The following is an 18,205-nucleotide window of genomic DNA, read 5'->3' on the forward strand; positions in this document are numbered from 1 at the left end:
CACAATCCATGGCTTAGGAGTCCAGTGTCTTAGGCCACTGGGATACTGTGTAAACAGTATGACCTATACGAACTGTTGGAAGAGGTAAAAAAATATATATAATGGCACTGAGACATGCCCATGAAACGACACATTTTTTAAAAATGTTGTTCGCACTTAAAATAAACTGTTTAGCAGAGGATGGTTTCGATCCATCGACCTCTGGGTTATGGGCCCAGCACGCTCCCGCTGCGCCACTCTGCTTCCATCCACTTCAGAAAAGGCTAGAACTCACAATCCATGGCTTAGGAGTCCAGTGTCTTAGGCCACTGGGATACTGTGTAAACAGTATGACCTATACGAACTGTTGGAAGAGGTAAAAAAATATATATAATGGCACTGAGACATGCCCATGAAACGACACATTTTTTAAAAATGTTGTTCGCACTTAAAATAAACTGTTTAGCAGAGGATGGTTTCGATCCATCGACCTCTGGGTTATGGGCCCAGCACGCTCCCGCTGCGCCACTCTGCTTCCATCCACTTCAGAAAAGGCTAGAACTCACAATCCATGGCTTAGGAGTCCAGTGTCTTAGGCCACTGGGATACTGTGTAAACAGTATGACCTATACGAACTGTTGGAAGAGGTAAAAAAATATATATAATGGCACTGAGACATGCCCATGAAACGACACATTTTTTAAAAATGTTGTTCGCACTTAAAATAAACTGTTTAGCAGAGGATGGTTTCGATCCATCGACCTCTGGGTTATGGGCCCAGCACGCTCCCGCTGCGCCACTCTGCTTCCATCCACTTCAGAAAAGGCTAGAACTCACAATCCATGGCTTAGGAGTCCAGTGTCTTAGGCCACTGGGATACTGTGTAAACAGTATGACCTATACGAACTGTTGGAAGAGGTAAAAAAATATATATAATGGCACTGAGACATGCCCATGAAACGACACATTTTTTAAAAATGTTGTTCGCACTTAAAATAAACTGTTTAGCAGAGGATGGTTTCGATCCATCGACCTCTGGGTTATGGGCCCAGCACGCTCCCGCTGCGCCACTCTGCTCTCAGCCACTTCAGAAAAGACTAGAACTCACAATCCATGGCTTAGGAGTCCAGTGTCTTAGGCCACTGGGATACTGTGTAAACAGTATGACCTATACGAACTGTTGGAAGAGGTAAAAAAATATATATAATGGCACTGAGACATGCCCATGAAACGACACATTTTTTAAAAATGTTGTTCGCACTTAAAATAAACTGTTTAGCAGAGGATGGTTTCGATCCATCGACCTCTGGGTTATGGGCCCAGCACGCTCCCGCTGCGCCACTCTGCTTCCATCCACTTCAGAAAAGGCTAGAACTCACAATCCATGGCTTAGGAGTCCAGTGTCTTAGGCCACTGGGATACTGTGTAAACAGTATGACCTATACGAACTGTTGGAAGAGGTAAAAATATATATATAATGGCACTGAGACATGCCCATGAAACGACACATTTTTTAAAAATGTTGTTCGCACTTAAAATAAACTGTTTAGCAGAGGATGGTTTCGATCCATCGACCTCTGGGTTATGGGCCCAGCACGCTCCCGCTGCGCCACTCTGCTTCCATCCACTTCAGAAAAGACTAGAACTCACAATCCATGGCTTAGGAGTCCAGTGTCTTAGGCCACTGGGATACTGTGTAAACAGTATGACCTATACGAACTGTTGGAAGAGGTAAAAAAATATATATAATGGCACTGAGACATGCCCATGAAACGACACATTTTTTAAAAATGTTGTTCGCACTTAAAATAAACTGTTTAGCAGAGGATGGTTTCGATCCATCGACCTCTGGGTTATGGGCCCAGCACGCTCCCGCTGCACCACTCTGCTTCCATCCACTTCAGAAAAGACTAGAACTCACAATCCATGGCTTAGGAGTCCAGTGTCTTAGGCCACTGGGATACTGTGTAAACAGTATGACCTATACGAACTGTTGGAAGAGGTAAAAAAATATATATAATGGCACTGAGACATGCCCATGAAACGACACATTTTTTAAAAATGTTGTTCGCACTTAAAATAAACTGTTTAGCAGAGGATGGTTTCGATCCATCGACCTCTGGGTTATGGGCCCAGCACGCTCCCGCTGCGCCACTCTGCTTCCATCCACTTCAGAAAAGGCTAGAACTCACAATCCATGGCTTAGGAGTCCAGTGTCTTAGGCCACTGGGATACTGTGTAAACAGTATGACCTATACGAACTGTTGGAAGAGGTAAAAAAATATATATAATGGCACTGAGACATGCCCATGAAACGACACATTTTTTAAAAATGTTGTTCGCACTTAAAATAAACTGTTTAGCAGAGGATGGTTTCGATCCATCGACCTCTGGGTTATGGGCCCAGCACGCTCCCGCTGCGCCACTCTGCTTCCATCCACCCCAGATGGGACTTGAACCCACAATCCCTGGCTTAGGAGGCCAGTGCCTTATCCATTAGGCCACTGGGGCACTGTCTACCTTTTGCAAATAGTATGAACTGATAGAAGCAGTAAAAACAATGTGTACTGGATAGCACTGAGACACGCAAATGAAATTTAGCTTTCTAATTTCTGTTTGCGTTTCATTTTTGAAAATAATCTGTTTAGCAGAGGATGGTTTCGATCCATCGACCTCTGGGTTATGGGCCCAGCACGCTCCCGCTGCGCCACTCTGCTCTCAGCCACTTCAGAAAAGACTAGAACTCACAATCCATGGCTTAGGAGTCCAGTGTCTTAGGCCACTGGGATACTGTGTAAACAGTATGACCTATACGAACTGTTGGAAGAGGTAAAAAAATATATATAATGGCACTGAGACATGCCCATGAAACGACACATTTTTTAAAAATGTTGTTCGCACTTAAAATAAACTGTTTAGCAGAGGATGGTTTCGATCCATCGACCTCTGGGCCCAGCACGCTCCCGCTGCGCCACTCTGGTTCCATCCACTTCAGAAAAGGCTAGAACTCACAATCCATGGCTTAGGAGTCCAGTGTCTTAGGCCACTGGGATACTGTGTAAACAGTATGACCTATACGAACTGTTGGAAGAGGTAAAAAAATATATATAATGGCACTGAGACATGCCCATGAAACGACACATTTTTTAAAAATGTTGTTCGCACTTAAAATAAACTGTTTAGCAGAGGATGGTTTCGATCCATCGACCTCTGGGTTATGGGCCCAGCACGCTCCCGCTGCGCCACTCTGCTTCCATCCACCTCAGAAAAGGCTAGAACTCACAATCCATGGCTTAGGAGTCCAGTGTCTTAGGCCACTGGGATACTGTGTAAACAGTATGACCTATACGAACTGTTGGAAGAGGTAAAAAAATATATATAATGGCACTGAGACATGCCCATGAAACGACACATTTTTTAAAAATGTTGTTCGCACTTAAAATAAACTGTTTAGCAGAGGATGGTTTCGATCCATCGACCTCTGGGTTATGGGCCCAGCACGCTCCCGCTGCGCCACTCTGCTTCCATCCACTTCAGAAAAGACTAGAACTCACAATCCATGGCTTAGGAGTCCAGTGTCTTAGGCCACTGGGATACTGTGTAAACAGTATGACCTATACGATCTGTTGGAAGAGGTAAAAAAATATATATAATGGCACTGAGACATGCCCATGAAACGACACATTTAAAAAAAATGTTGTTCGCACTTAAAATAAACTGTTTAGCAGAAGATGGTTTCGATCCATCGACCTCTGGGTTATGGGCCCAGCACGCTCCCGCTGCGCCACTCTGCTTCCATCCACTTCAGAAAAGGCTAGAACTCACAATCTATGGCTTAGGAGTCCAGTGTCTTAGGCCACTGGGATACTGTGTAAACAGTATGACCTATACGATCTGTTGGAATAGGTAAAAAAATATATATAATGGCACTGAGACATGCCCATGAAATGACACATTTTTTTAAAATGTTGTTCGCACTTAAAATAAACTGTTTAGCAGAGGATGGTTTCGATCCATCGACCTCTGGGTTATGGGCCCAGCCACTCTGCTTCCATCCCCTTCAGAAAAGGCTAGAACTCACAATCCATGGCTTAGGAGTCCAGTGTCTTAGGCCACTGGGATACTGTGTAAACAGTATGACGTATACGATCTGTTGGAAGAGGTAAAAAAATATATATAATGGCACTGAGACATGCCCATGAAACGACACATTTTTTAAAAATGTTGTTCGCACTTAAAATAAACTGTTTAGCAGAGGATGGTTTCGATCCATCGACCTCTGGGTTATGGGCCCAGCACGCTCCCGCTGCGCCACTCTGCTTCCATCCACTTCAGAAAAGGCTAGAACTCACAATCCATGGCTTAGGAGTCCAGTGTCTTAGGCCACTGGGATACTGTGTAAACAGTATGACCTATACGAACTGTTGGAAGAGGTAAAAAAATATATATAATGGCACTGAGACATGCCCATGAAACGACACATTTTTTAAAAATGTTGTTCGCACTTAAAATAAACTGTTTAGCAGAGGATGGTTTCGATCCATCGACCTCTGGGTTATGGGCCCAGCACGCTCCCGCTGCGCCACTCTGCTTCCATCCACCCCAGATGGGACTTGAACCCACAATCCCTGGCTTAGGAGGCCAGTGCCTTATCCATTAGGCCACTGGGGCACTGTCTACCTTTTGCAAATAGTATGAACTGATAGAAGCAGTAAAAACAATGTGTACTGGATAGCACTGAGACACGCAAATGAAATTTAGCTTTCTAATTTCTGTTTGCGTTTCATTTTTGAAAATAATCTGTTTAGCAGAGGATGGTTTCGATCCATCGACCTCTGGGTTATGGGCCCAGCACGCTCCCGCTGCGCCACTCTGCTCTCAGCCACTTCAGAAAAGACTAGAACTCACAATCCATGGCTTAGGAGTCCAGTGTCTTAGGCCACTGGGATACTGTGTAAACAGTATGACCTATACGAACTGTTGGAAGAGGTAAAAAAATATATATAATGGCACTGAGACATGCCCATGAAACGACACATTTTTTAAAAATGTTGTTCGCACTTAAAATAAACTGTTTAGCAGAGGATGGTTTCGATCCATCGGCCTCTGGGTTATGGGCCCAGCACGCTCCCGCTGCACCACTCTGCTTCCATCCACTTCAGAAAAGACTAGAACTCACAATCCATGGCTTAGGAGTCCAGTGTCTTAGGCCACTGGGATACTGTGTAAACAGTATGACCTATACGAACTGTTGGAAGAGGTAAAAAAATATATATAATGGCACTGAGACATGCCCATGAAACGACACATTTTTTAAAAATGTTGTTCGCACTTAAAATAAACTGTTTAGCAGAGGATGGTTTCGATCCATCGACCTCTGGGTTATGGGCCCAGCACGCTCCCGCTGCGCCACTCTGCTTCCATCCCCTTCAGAAAAGGCTAGAACTCACAATCCATGGCTTAGGAGTCCAGTGTCTTAGGCCACTGGGATACTGTGTAAACAGTATGACGTATACGATCTGTTGGAAGAGGTAAAAAAATATATATAATGGCACTGAGACATGCCCATGAAACGACACATTTTTTAAAAATGTTGTTCGCACTTAAAATAAACTGTTTAGCAGAGGATGGTTTCGATCCATCGACCTCTGGGTTATGGGCCCAGCACGCTCCCGCTGCGCCACTCTGCTTCCATCCACTTCAGAAAAGGCTAGAACTCACAATCCATGGCTTAGGAGTCCAGTGTCTTAGGCCACTGGGATACTGTGTAAACAGTATGACCTATACGAACTGTTGGAAGAGGTAAAAAAATATATATAATGGCACTGAGACATGCCCATGAAACGACACATTTTTTAAAAATGTTGTTCGCACTTAAAATAAACTGTTTAGCAGAGGATGGTTTCGATCCATCGACCTCTGGGTTATGGGCCCAGCACGCTCCCGCTGCGCCACTCTGCTTCCATCCACTTCAGAAAAGGCTAGAACTCACAATCCATGGCTTAGGAGTCCAGTGTCTTAGGCCACTGGGATACTGTGTAAACAGTATGACCTATACGAACTGTTGGAAGAGGTAAAAAAATATATATAATGGCACTGAGACATGCCCATGAAACGACACATTTTTTAAAAATGTTGTTCGCACTTAAAATAAACTGTTTAGCAGAGGATGGTTTCAATCCATCGACCTCTGGGTTATGGGCCCAGCACGCTCCCGCTGCGCCACTCTGCTTCCATCCACTTCAGAAAAGACTAGAACTCACAATCCATGGCTTAGGAGTCCAGTGTCTTAGGCCACTGGGATACTGTGTAAACAGTATGACCTATACGAACTGTTGGAAGAGGTAAAAAAATATATATAATGGCACTGAGACATGCCCATGAAACGACACATTTTTTAAAAATGTTGTTCGCACTTAAAATAAACTGTTTAGCAGAGGATGGTTTCGATCCATCGACCTCTGGGTTATGGGCCCAGCACGCTCCCGCTGCGCCACTCTGCTTCCATCCACTTCAGAAAAGGCTAGAACTCACAATCCATGGCTTAGGAGTCCAGTGTCTTAGGCCACTGGGATACTGTGTAAACAGTATGACCTATACGAACTGTTGGAAGAGGTAAAAAAATATATATAATGGCACTGAGACATGCCCATGAAACGACACATTTTTTAAAAATGTTGTTCGCACTTAAAATAAACTGTTTAGCAGAGGATGGTTTCGATCCATCGACCTCTGGGTTATGGGCCCAGCACGCTCCCGCTGCGCCACTCTGCTTCCATCCACTTCAGAAAAGGCTAGAACTCACAATCCATGGCTTAGGAGTCCAGTGTCTTAGGCCACTGGGATACTGTGTAAACAGTATGACCTATACGAACTGTTGGAAGAGGTAAAAAAATATATATAATGGCACTGAGACATGCCCATGAAACGACACATTTTTTAAAAATGTTGTTCGCACTTAAAATAAACTGTTTAGCAGAGGATGGTTTCGATCCATCGACCTCTGGGTTATGGGCCCAGCACGCTCCCGCTGCGCCACTCTGCTTCCATCCACTTCAGAAAAGACTAGAACTCACAATCCATGGCTTAGGAGTCCAGTGTCTTAGGCCACTGGGATACTGTGTAAACAGTATGACCTATACGAACTGTTGGAAGAGGTAAAAAAATATATATAATGGCACTGAGACATGCCCATGAAACGACACATTTTTTAAAAATGTTGTTCGCACTTAAAATAAACTGTTTAGCAGAGGATGGTTTCGATCCATCGACCTCTGGGTTATGGGCCCAGCACGCTCCCGCTGCGCCACTCTGCTTCCATCCACCCCAGATGGGACTTGAACACACTGGCTTAGGAGGCCAGTGCCTTATCCATTAGGCCACTGGGGCACTGTCTACCTTTTGCAAATAGTATGAACTGATAGAAGCAGTAAAAACAATGTGTACTGGATAGCACTGAGGCACTGAGACACGCAAAGAAATTTAGCTTTCTAATCTCTGTTTGCGTTTCATTTTTGAAAATAATCTGTTTAGCAGAGGATGGTTTCGATCCATCGACCTCTGGGTTATGGGCCCAGCACGCTCCCGCTGCGCCACTCTGCTTCCATCCACTTCAGAAAAGACTAGAACTCACAATCCATGTCTTAGGCCACTGGGATACTGTGTAAACAGTATGACCTATACGAACTGTTGGAAGAGGTAAAAAAATATATATAATGGCACTGAGACATGCCCATGAAACGACACATTTTTTAAAAATGTTGTTCGCACTTAAAATAAACTGTTTAGCAGAGGATGGTTTCGATCCATCGACCTCTGGGTTATGGGCCCAGCACGCTCCCGCTGCGCCACTCTGCTTCCATCCACCCCAGATGGGACTTGAACACACTGGCTTAGGAGGCCAGTGCCTTATCCATTAGGCCACTGGGGCACTGTCTACCTTTTGCAAATAGTATGAACTGATAGAAGCAGTAAAAACAATGTGTACTGGATAGCACTGAGACACGCAAATGAAATTTAGCTTTCTAATTTCTGTTTGCGTTTCATTTTTGAAAATAATCTGTTTAGCAGAGGATGGTTTCGATCCATCGACCTCTGGGTTATGGGCCCAGCACGCTCCCGCTGCGCCACTCTGCTTCCATCCACTTCAGAAAAGACTAGAACTCACAATCCATGGCTTAGGAGTCCAGTGTCTTAGGCCACTGGGATACTGTGTAAACAGTATGACCTATACGAACTGTTGGAAGAGGTAACAAAATATATATAATGGCACTGAGACATGCCCATGAAACGACACATTTTTTAAAAATGTTGTTCGCACTTAAAATAAACTGTTTAGCAGAGGATGGTTTCGATCCATCGACCTCTGGGTTATGGGCCCAGCACGCTCCCGCTGCGCCACTCTGCTTCCATCCACCCCAGATGGGACTTGAACCCACAATCCCTGGCCTAGGAGGCCAGTGCCTTATCCATTAGGCCACTGGGGCACTGTCTACCTTTTGCAAATAGTATGAACTGATAGAAGCAGTAAAAACAATGTGTACTGGATAGCACTGAGACACGCAAATGAAATTTAGCTTTCTAATTTCTGTTTGCGTTTCATTTTTGAAAATAATCTGTTTAGCAGAGGATGGTTTCGATCCATCGACCTCTGGGTTATGGGCCCAGCACGCTCCCGCTGCGCCACTCTGCTCTCAGCCACTTCAGAAAAGACTAGAACTCACAATCCATGGCTTAGGAGTCCAGTGTCTTAGGCCACTGGGATACTGTGTAAACAGTATGACCTATACGAACTGTTGGAAGAGGTAAAAAAATATATATAATGGCACTGAGACATGCCCATGAAACGACACATTTTTTAAAAATGTTGTTCGCACTTAAAATAAACTGTTTAGCAGAGGATGGTTTCGATCCATCGACCTTTGGGTTATGGGCCCAGCACGCTCCCGCTGCGCCACTCTGCTTCCATCCACTTCAGAAAAGACTAGAACTCACAATCCATGGCTTAGGAGTCCAGTGTCTTAGGCCACTGGGATACTGTGTAAACAGTATGACCTATACGAACTGTTGGAAGAGGTAACAAAATATATATAATGGCACTGAGACATGCCCATGAAACGACACATTTTTTAAAAATGTTGTTCGCACTTAAAATAAACTGTTTAGCAGAGGATGGTTTCGATCCATCGACCTCTGGGTTATGGGCCCAGCACGCTCCCGCTGCGCCACTCTGCTTCCATCCACTTCAGAAAAGGCTAGAACTCACAATCCATGGCTTAGGAGTCCAGTGTCTTATCCATTAGGCCACTGGGGCACTGTCTACCTTTTGCAAATAGTATGAACTGATAGAAGCAGTAAAAACAATGTGTACTGGATAGCACTGAGACACGCAAATGAAATTTAGCTTTCTAATTTCTGTTTGCGTTTCATTTTTGAAAATAATCTGTTTAGCAGAGGATGGTTTCGATCCATCGACCGCTGGGTTATGGGCCCAGCACGCTCCCGCTGCGCCACTCTGCTCTCAGCCACTTCAGAAAAGACTAGAACTCACAATCCATGGCTTAGGAGTCCAGTGTCTTAGGCCACTGGGATACTGTGTAAACAGTATGACCTATATGAACTGTTGGAAGAGGTAAAAAAATATATATAATGGCACTGAGACATGCCCATGAAACGACACATTTTTTAAAAGTGTTGTTCGCACTTAAAATAAACTGTTTAGCAGAGGATGGTTTCGATCCATCGACCTCTGGGTTAAGGGCCCAGCACGCTCCCGCTGCGCCACTCTGCTTCCATCCACTTCAGAAAAGACTAGAACTCACAATCCATGGCTTAGGAGTCCAGTGTCTTAGGCCACTGGGATACTGTGTAAACAGTATGACCTATACGAACTGTTGGAAGAGGTAAAAAAATATATATAATGGCACTGAGACATGCCCATGAAACGACACATTTTTTAAAAATGTTGTTCGCACTTAAAATAAACTGTTTAGCAGAGGATGGTTTCGATCCATCGACCTCTGGATTATGGGCCCAGCACGCTCCCGCTGCGCCACTCTGCTTCCATCCACTTCAGAAAAGACTAGAACTCACAATCCATGGCTTAGGAGTCCAGTGTCTTAGGCCACTGGGATACTGTGTAAACAGTATGACCTATACGAACTGTTGGAAGAGGTAACAAAATATATATAATGGCACTGAGACATGCCCATGAAACGACACATTTTTTAAAAATGTTGTTCGCACTTAAAATAAACTGTTTAGCAGAGGATGGTTTCGATCCATCGACCTCTGGGTTATGGGCCCAGCACGCTCCCGCTGCGCCACTCTGCTTCCATCCACTTCAGAAAAGGCTAGAACTCACAATCCATGGCTTAGGAGTCCAGTGTCTTATCCATTAGGCCACTGGGGCACTGTCTACCTTTTGCAAATAGTATGAACTGATAGAAGCAGTAAAAACAATGTGTACTGGATAGCACTGAGACACGCAAATGAAATTTAGCTTTCTAATTTCTGTTTGCGTTTCATTTTTGAAAATAATCTGTTTAGCAGAGGATGGTTTCGATCCATCGACCGCTGGGTTATGGGCCCAGCACGCTCCCGCTGCGCCACTCTGCTCTCAGCCACTTCAGAAAAGACTAGAACTCACAATCCATGGCTTAGGAGTCCAGTGTCTTAGGCCACTGGGATACTGTGTAAACAGTATGACCTATATGAACTGTTGGAAGAGGTAAAAAAATATATATAATGGCACTGAGACATGCCCATGAAACGACACATTTTTTAAAAGTGTTGTTCGCACTTAAAATAAACTGTTTAGCAGAGGATGGTTTCGATCCATCGACCTCTGGGTTAAGGGCCCAGCACGCTCCCGCTGCGCCACTCTGCTTCCATCCACTTCAGAAAAGACTAGAACTCACAATCCATGGCTTAGGAGTCCAGTGTCTTAGGCCACTGGGATACTGTGTAAACAGTATGACCTATACGAACTGTTGGAAGAGGTAAAAAAATATATATAATGGCACTGAGACATGCCCATGAAACGACACATTTTTTAAAAATGTTGTTCGCACTTAAAATAAACTGTTTAGCAGAGGATGGTTTCGATCCATCGACCTCTGGGTTATGGGCCCAGCACGCTCCCGCTGCGCCACTCTGCTTCCATCCACTTCAGAAAAGACTAGAACTCACAATCCATGGCTTAGGAGTCCAGTGTCTTAGGCCACTGGGATACTGTGTAAACAGTATGACCTATACGAACTGTTGGAAGAGGTAACAAAATATATATAATGGCACTGAGACATGCCCATGAAACGACACATTTTTTAAAAATGTTGTTCGCACTTAAAATAAACTGTTTAGCAGAGGATGGTTTCGATCCATCGACCTCTGGGTTATGGGCCCAGCACGCTCCCGCTGCGCCACTCTGCTTCCATCCACTTCAGAAAAGGCTAGAACTCACAATCCATGGCTTAGGAGTCCAGTGTCTTATCCATTAGGCCACTGGGGCACTGTCTACCTTTTGCAAATAGTATGAACTGATAGAAGCAGTAAAAACAATGTGTACTGGATAGCACTGAGACACGCAAATGAAATTTAGCTTTCTAATTTCTGTTTGCGTTTCATTTTTGAAAATAATCTGTTTAGCAGAGGATGGTTTCGATCCATCGACCGCTGGGTTATGGGCCCAGCACGCTCCCGCTGCGCCACTCTGCTCTCAGCCACTTCAGAAAAGACTAGAACTCACAATCCATGGCTTAGGAGTCCAGTGTCTTAGGCCACTGGGATACTGTGTAAACAGTATGACCTATATGAACTGTTGGAAGAGGTAAAAAAATATATATAATGGCACTGAGACATGCCCATGAAACGACACATTTTTTAAAAATGTTGTTCGCACTTAAAATAAACTGTTTAGCAGAGGATGGTTTCGATCCATCGACCTCTGGGTTATGGGCCCAGCACGCTCCCGCTGCGCCACTCTGCTTCCATCCACTTCAGAAAAGACTAGAACTCACAATCCATGGCTTAGGAGTCCAGTGTCTTAGGCCACTGGGATACTGTGTAAACAGTATGACCTATACGAACTGTTGGAAGAGGTAAAAAAATATATATAATGGCACTGAGACATGCCCATGAAACGACACATTTTTTAAAAATGTTGTTCGCACTTAAAATAAACTGTTTAGCAGAGGATGGTTTCGATCCATCGACCTCTGGGTTATGGGCCCAGCACGCTCCCGCTGCGCCACTCTGCTTCCATCCACTTCAGAAAAGACTAGAACTCACAATCCATGGCTTAGGAGTCCAGTGTCTTAGGCCACTGGGATACTGTGTAAACAGTATGACCTATACGAACTGTTGGAAGAGGTAACAAAATATATATAATGGCACTGAGACATGCCCATGAAACGACACATTTTTTAAAAATGTTGTTCGCACTTAAAATAAACTGTTTAGCAGAGGATGGTTTCGATCCATCGACCTCTGGGTTATGGGCCCAGCACGCTCCCGCTGCGCCACTCTGCTTCCATCCACTTCAGAAAAGGCTAGAACTCACAATCCATGGCTTAGGAGTCCAGTGTCTTATCCATTAGGCCACTGGGGCACTGTCTACCTTTTGCAAATAGTATGAACTGATAGAAGCAGTAAAAACAATGTGTACTGGATAGCACTGAGACACGCAAATGAAATTTAGCTTTCTAATTTCTGTTTGCGTTTCATTTTTGAAAATAATCTGTTTAGCAGAGGATGGTTTCGATCCATCGACCGCTGGGTTATGGGCCCAGCGCGCTCCCGCTGCGCCACTCTGCTCTCAGCCACTTCAGAAAAGACTAGAACTCACAATCCATGGCTTAGGAGTCCAGTGTCTTAGGCCACTGGGATACTGTGTAAACAGTATGACCTATACGAACTGTTGGAAGAGGTAAAAAAATATATATAATGGCACTGAGACATGCCCATGAAACGACACATTTTTTAAAAATGTTGTTCGCACTTAAAATAAACTGTTTAGCAGAGGATGGTTTCGATCCATCGACCTCTGGGTTATGGGCCCAGCACGCTCCCGCTGCGCCACTCTGCTTCCATCCACTTCAGAAAAGGCTAGAACTCACAATCCATGGCTTAGGAGTCCAGTGTCTTAGGCCACTGGGATACTGTGTAAACAGTATGACCTATACGAACTGTTGGAAGAGGTAAAAAAATATATATAATGGCACTGAGACATGCCCATGAAACGACACATTTTTTAAAAATGTTGTTGGCACTTAAAATAAACTGTTTAGCAGAGGATGGTTTCGATCCATCGACCTCTGGGTTATGGGCCCAGCACGCTCCCGCTGCGCCACTCTGCTTCCATCCACTTCAGAAAAGACTAGAACTCACAATCCATGGCTTAGGAGTCCAGTGTCTTAGGCCACTGGGATACTGTGTAAACAGTATGACCTATACGAACTGTTGGAAGAGGTAAAAAAATATATATAATGGCACTGAGACATGCCCATGAAACAACACATTTTTAAAAAATGTTGTTCGCACTTAAAATAAACTGTTTAGCAGAGGATGGTTTCGATCCATCGACCTCTGGGTTATGGGCCCAGCACGCTCCCGCTGCGCCACTCTGCTTCCATCCACTTCAGAAAAGGCTAGAACTCACAATCCATGGCTTAGGAGTCCAGTGTCTTATCCATTAGGCCACTGGGGCACTGTCTACCTTTTGCAAATAGTATGAACTGATAGAAGCAGTAAAAACAATGTGTACTGGATAGCACTGAGACACGCAAATGATAGCTTTCTAATTTCTGTTTGCGTTTCATTTTTGAAAATAATCTGTTTAGCAGAGGATGGTTTCGATCCATCGACCTCTGGGTTATGGGCCCAGCACGCTCCCGCTGCGCCACTCTGCTTCCATCCACTTCAGAAAAGGCTAGAACTCACAATCCATGGCTTAGGAGTCCAGTGTCTTAGGCCACTGGGATACTGTGTAAACAGTATGACCTATACGAACTGTTGGAAGAGGTAAAAAAATATATATAATGGCACTGAGACATGCCCATGAAACGACACATTTTTTAAAAATGTTGTTCGCACTTAAAATAAACTGTTTAGCAGAGGATGGTTTCGATCCATCGACCTCTGGGTTATGGGCCCAGCACGCTCCCGCTGCACCACTCTGCTTCCATCCACTTCAGAAAAGACTAGAACTCACAATCCATGGCTTAGGAGTCCAGTGTCTTAGGCCACTGGGATACTGTGTAAACAGTATGACCTATACGAACTGTTGGAAGAGGTAAAAAAATATATATAATGGCACTGAGACATGCCCATGAAACGACACATTTTTTAAAAATGTTGTTCGCACTTAAAATAAACTGTTTAGCAGAGGATGGTTTCGATCCATCGACCTCTGGGTTATGGGCCCAGCACGCTCCCGCTGCGCCACTCTGCTTCCATCCACTTCAGAAAAGACTAGAACTCACAATCCATGGCTTAGGAGTCCAGTGTCTTAGGCCACTGGGATACTGTGTAAACAGTATGACCTATACGAACTGTTGGAAGAGGTAAAAAAATATATTTAATGGCACTGAGACATGCCCATGAAACGACACATTTTTTAAAAATGTTGTTCTCACTTAAAATAAACTGTTTAGCAGAGGATGGTTTCGATCCATCGACCTCTGGGTTATGGGCCCAGCACGCTCCCGCTGCGCCACTCTGCTCTCAGCCACTTCAGAAAAGACTAGAACTCACAATCCATGGCTTAGGAGTCCAGTGTCTTAGGCCACTGGGATACTGTGTAAACAGTATGACCTATATGAACTGTTGGAAGAGGTAAAAAAATATATATAATGGCACTGAGACATGCCCATGAAACGACACATTTTTTAAAAATGTTGTTCGCACTTAAAATAAACTGTTTAGCAGAGGATGGTTTCGATCCATCGACCTCTGGGTTATGGGCCCAGCACGCTCCCGCTGCGCCACTCTGCTTCCATCCACTTCAGAAAAGGCTAGAACTCACAATCCATGGCTTAGGAGTCCAGTGTCTTATCCATTAGGCCACTGGGGCACTGTCTACCTTTTGCAAATAGTATGAACTGATAGAAGCAGTAAAAACAATGTGTACTGGATAGCACTGAGACACGCAAATGAAATTTAGCTTTCTAATTTCTGTTTGCGTTTCATTTTTGAAAATAATCTGTTTAGCAGAGGATGGTTTCGATCCATCGACCGCTGGGTTATGGGCCCAGCGCGCTCCCGCTGCGCCACTCTGCTCTCAGCCACTTCAGAAAAGACTAGAACTCACAATCCATGGCTTAGGAGTCCAGTGTCTTAGGCCACTGGGATACTGTGTAAACAGTATGACCTATACGAACTGTTGGAAGAGGTAAAAAAATATATATAATGGCACTGAGACATGCCCATGAAACGACACATTTTTTAAAAATGTTGTTCGCACTTAAAATAAACTGTTTAGCAGAGGATGGTTTCGATTCATCGACCTCTGGGTTATGGGCCCAGCACGCTCCCGCTGCGCCACTCTGCTTCCATCCACTTCAGAAAAGGCTAGAACTCACAATCCATGGCTTAGGAGTCCAGTGTCTTAGGCCACTGGGATACTGTGTAAACAGTATGACCTATACGAACTGTTGGAAGAGGTAAAAAAATATATATAATGGCACTGAGACATGCCCATGAAACGACACATTTTTTAAAAATGTTGTTGGCACTTAAAATAAACTGTTTAGCAGAGGATGGTTTCGATCCATCGACCTCTGGGTTATGGGCCCAGCACACTCCCGCTGCGCCACTCTGCTTCCATCCACTTCAGAAAAGACTAGAACTCACAATCCATGGCTTAGGAGTCCAGTGTCTTAGGCCACTGGGATACTGTGTAAACAGTATGACCTATACGAACTGTTGGAAGAGGTAAAAAAATATATATAATGGCACTGAGACATGCCCATGAAACAACACATTTTTAAAAAATGTTGTTCGCACTTAAAATAAACTGTTTAGCAGAGGATGGTTTCGATCCATCGACCTCTGGGTTATGGGCCCAGCACGCTCCCGCTGCGCCACTCTGCTTCCATCCACTTCAGAAAAGGCTAGAACTCACAATCCATGGCTTAGGAGTCCAGTGTCTTATCCATTAGGCCACTGGGGCACTGTCTACCTTTTGCAAATAGTATGAACTGATAGAAGCAGTAAAAACAATGTGTACTGGATAGCACTGAGACACGCAAATGAAATTTAGCTTTCTAATTTCTGTTTGCGTTTCATTTTTGAAAATAATCTGTTTAGCAGAGGATGGTTTCGATCCATCGACCTCTGGGTTATGGGCCCAGCACGCTCCCGCTGCGCCACTCTGCTTCCATCCACTTCAGAAAAGGCTAGAACTCACAATCCATGGCTTAGGAGTCCAGTGTCTTAGGCCACTGGGATACTGTGTAAACAGTATGACCTATACGAACTGTTGGAAGAGGTAAAAAAATATATATAATGGCACTGAGACATGCCCATGAAACGACACATTTTTTAAAAATGTTGTTCGCACTTAAAATAAACTGTATAGCAGAGGATGGTTTCGATCCATCGACCTCTGGGTTATGGGCCCAGCACGCTCCCGCTGCACCACTCTGCTTCCATCCACTTCAGAAAAGACTAGAACTCACAATCCATGGCTTAGGAGTCCAGTGTCTTAGGCCACTGGGATACTGTGTAAACAGTATGACCTATACGAACTGTTGGAAGAGGTAAAAAAATATATATAATGGCACTGAGACATGCCCATGAAACGACACATTTTTTAAAAATGTTGTTCGCACTTAAAATAAACTGTTTAGCAGAGGATGGTTTCGATCCATCGACCTCTGGGTTATGGGCCCAGCACGCTCCCGCTGCGCCACTCTGCTTCCATCCACTTCAGAAAAGGCTAGAACTCACAATCCATGGCTTAGGAGTCCAGTGTCTTAGGCCACTGGGATACTGTGTAAACAGTATGACCTATACGAACTGTTGGAAGAGGTAAAAAAATATATATAATGGCACTGAGACATGCCCATGAAACGACACATTTTTTAAAAATGTTGTTCGCACTTAAAATAAACTGTTTAGCAGAGGATGGTTTCGATCCATCGACCTCTGGGTTATGGGCCCAGCACGCTCCCGCTGCGCCACTCTGCTTCCATCCACTTCAGAAAAGACTAGAACTCACAATCCATGGCTTAGGAGTCCAGTGTCTTAGGCCACTGGGATACTGTGTAAACAGTATGACCTATACGAACTGTTGGAAGAGGTAAAAAAATATATATAATGGCACTGAGACATGCCCATGAAACGACACATTTTTTAAAAATGTTGTTCGCACTTAAAATAAACTGTTTAGCAGAGGATGGTTTCGATCCATCGACCTCTGGGTTATGGGCCCAGCACGCTCCCGCTGCGCCACTCTGCTTCCATCCACTTCAGAAAAGGCTAGAACTCACAATCCATGGCTTAGGAGTCCAGTGTCTTAGGCCACTGGGATACTGTGTAAACAGTATGACCTATACGAACTGTTGGAAGAGGTAAAAAAATATATATAATGGCACTGAGACATGCCCATGAAACGACACATTTTTTAAAAATGTTGTTCGCACTTAAAATAAACTGTTTAGCAGAGGATGGTTTCGATCCATCGACCTCTGGGTTATGGGCCCAGCACGCTCCCGCTGCGCCACTCTGCTTCCATCCACTTCAGAAAAGGCTAGAACTCACAATCCATGGCTTAGGAGTCCAGTGTCTTAGGCCACTGGGATACTGTGTAAACAGTATGACCTATACGAACTGTTGGAAGAGGTAAAAAAATATATATAATGGCACTGAGACATGCCCATGAAACGACACATTTTTTAAAAATGTTGTTCGCACTTAAAATAAACTGTTTAGCAGAGGATGGTTTCGATCCATCGACCTTTGGGTTATGGGCCCAGCACGCTCCCGCTGCGCCACTCTGCTTCCATCCACTTCAGAAAAGGCTAGAACTCACAATCCATGGCTTAGGAGTCCAGTGTCTTAGTCCACTGGGATACTGTGTAAACAGTATGACCTATACGAACTGTTGGAAGAGGTAAAAAAATATATATAATGGCACTGAGACATGCCCATGAAACGACACATTTTTTAAAAATGTTGTTCGCACTTAAAATAAACTGTTTAGCAGAGGATGGTTTCGATCCATCGA

General features: G+C 44.2%; 3 non-coding genes across 3 annotated transcripts; all 3 read right to left on the reverse strand.

Annotated features, from left to right (window-relative positions):
• Positions 1-2,417: 2,417 nt before the first annotated feature.
• Positions 2,418-2,490, reverse strand: trnar-ccu. Its single transcript has one exon. It is a non-coding gene; the product is annotated as a tRNA-Arg (tRNA).
• Positions 2,491-4,577: 2,087 nt separating this feature from the next.
• trnar-ccu lies at positions 4,578-4,650 on the reverse strand. Its single transcript has one exon. It is a non-coding gene; the product is annotated as a tRNA-Arg (tRNA).
• A 3,742-nt stretch (positions 4,651-8,392) lies between these two features.
• trnar-ccu lies at positions 8,393-8,465 on the reverse strand. Its single transcript has one exon. It is a non-coding gene; the product is annotated as a tRNA-Arg (tRNA).
• Between the last annotated feature and the right edge of the window lie 9,740 nt (positions 8,466-18,205).

This window comes from Oncorhynchus mykiss, unplaced genomic scaffold (genome assembly GCF_013265735.2).
Source record: "Oncorhynchus mykiss isolate Arlee unplaced genomic scaffold, USDA_OmykA_1.1 un_scaffold_437, whole genome shotgun sequence".
NCBI lineage: Eukaryota > Metazoa > Chordata > Actinopteri > Salmoniformes > Salmonidae > Oncorhynchus > Oncorhynchus mykiss.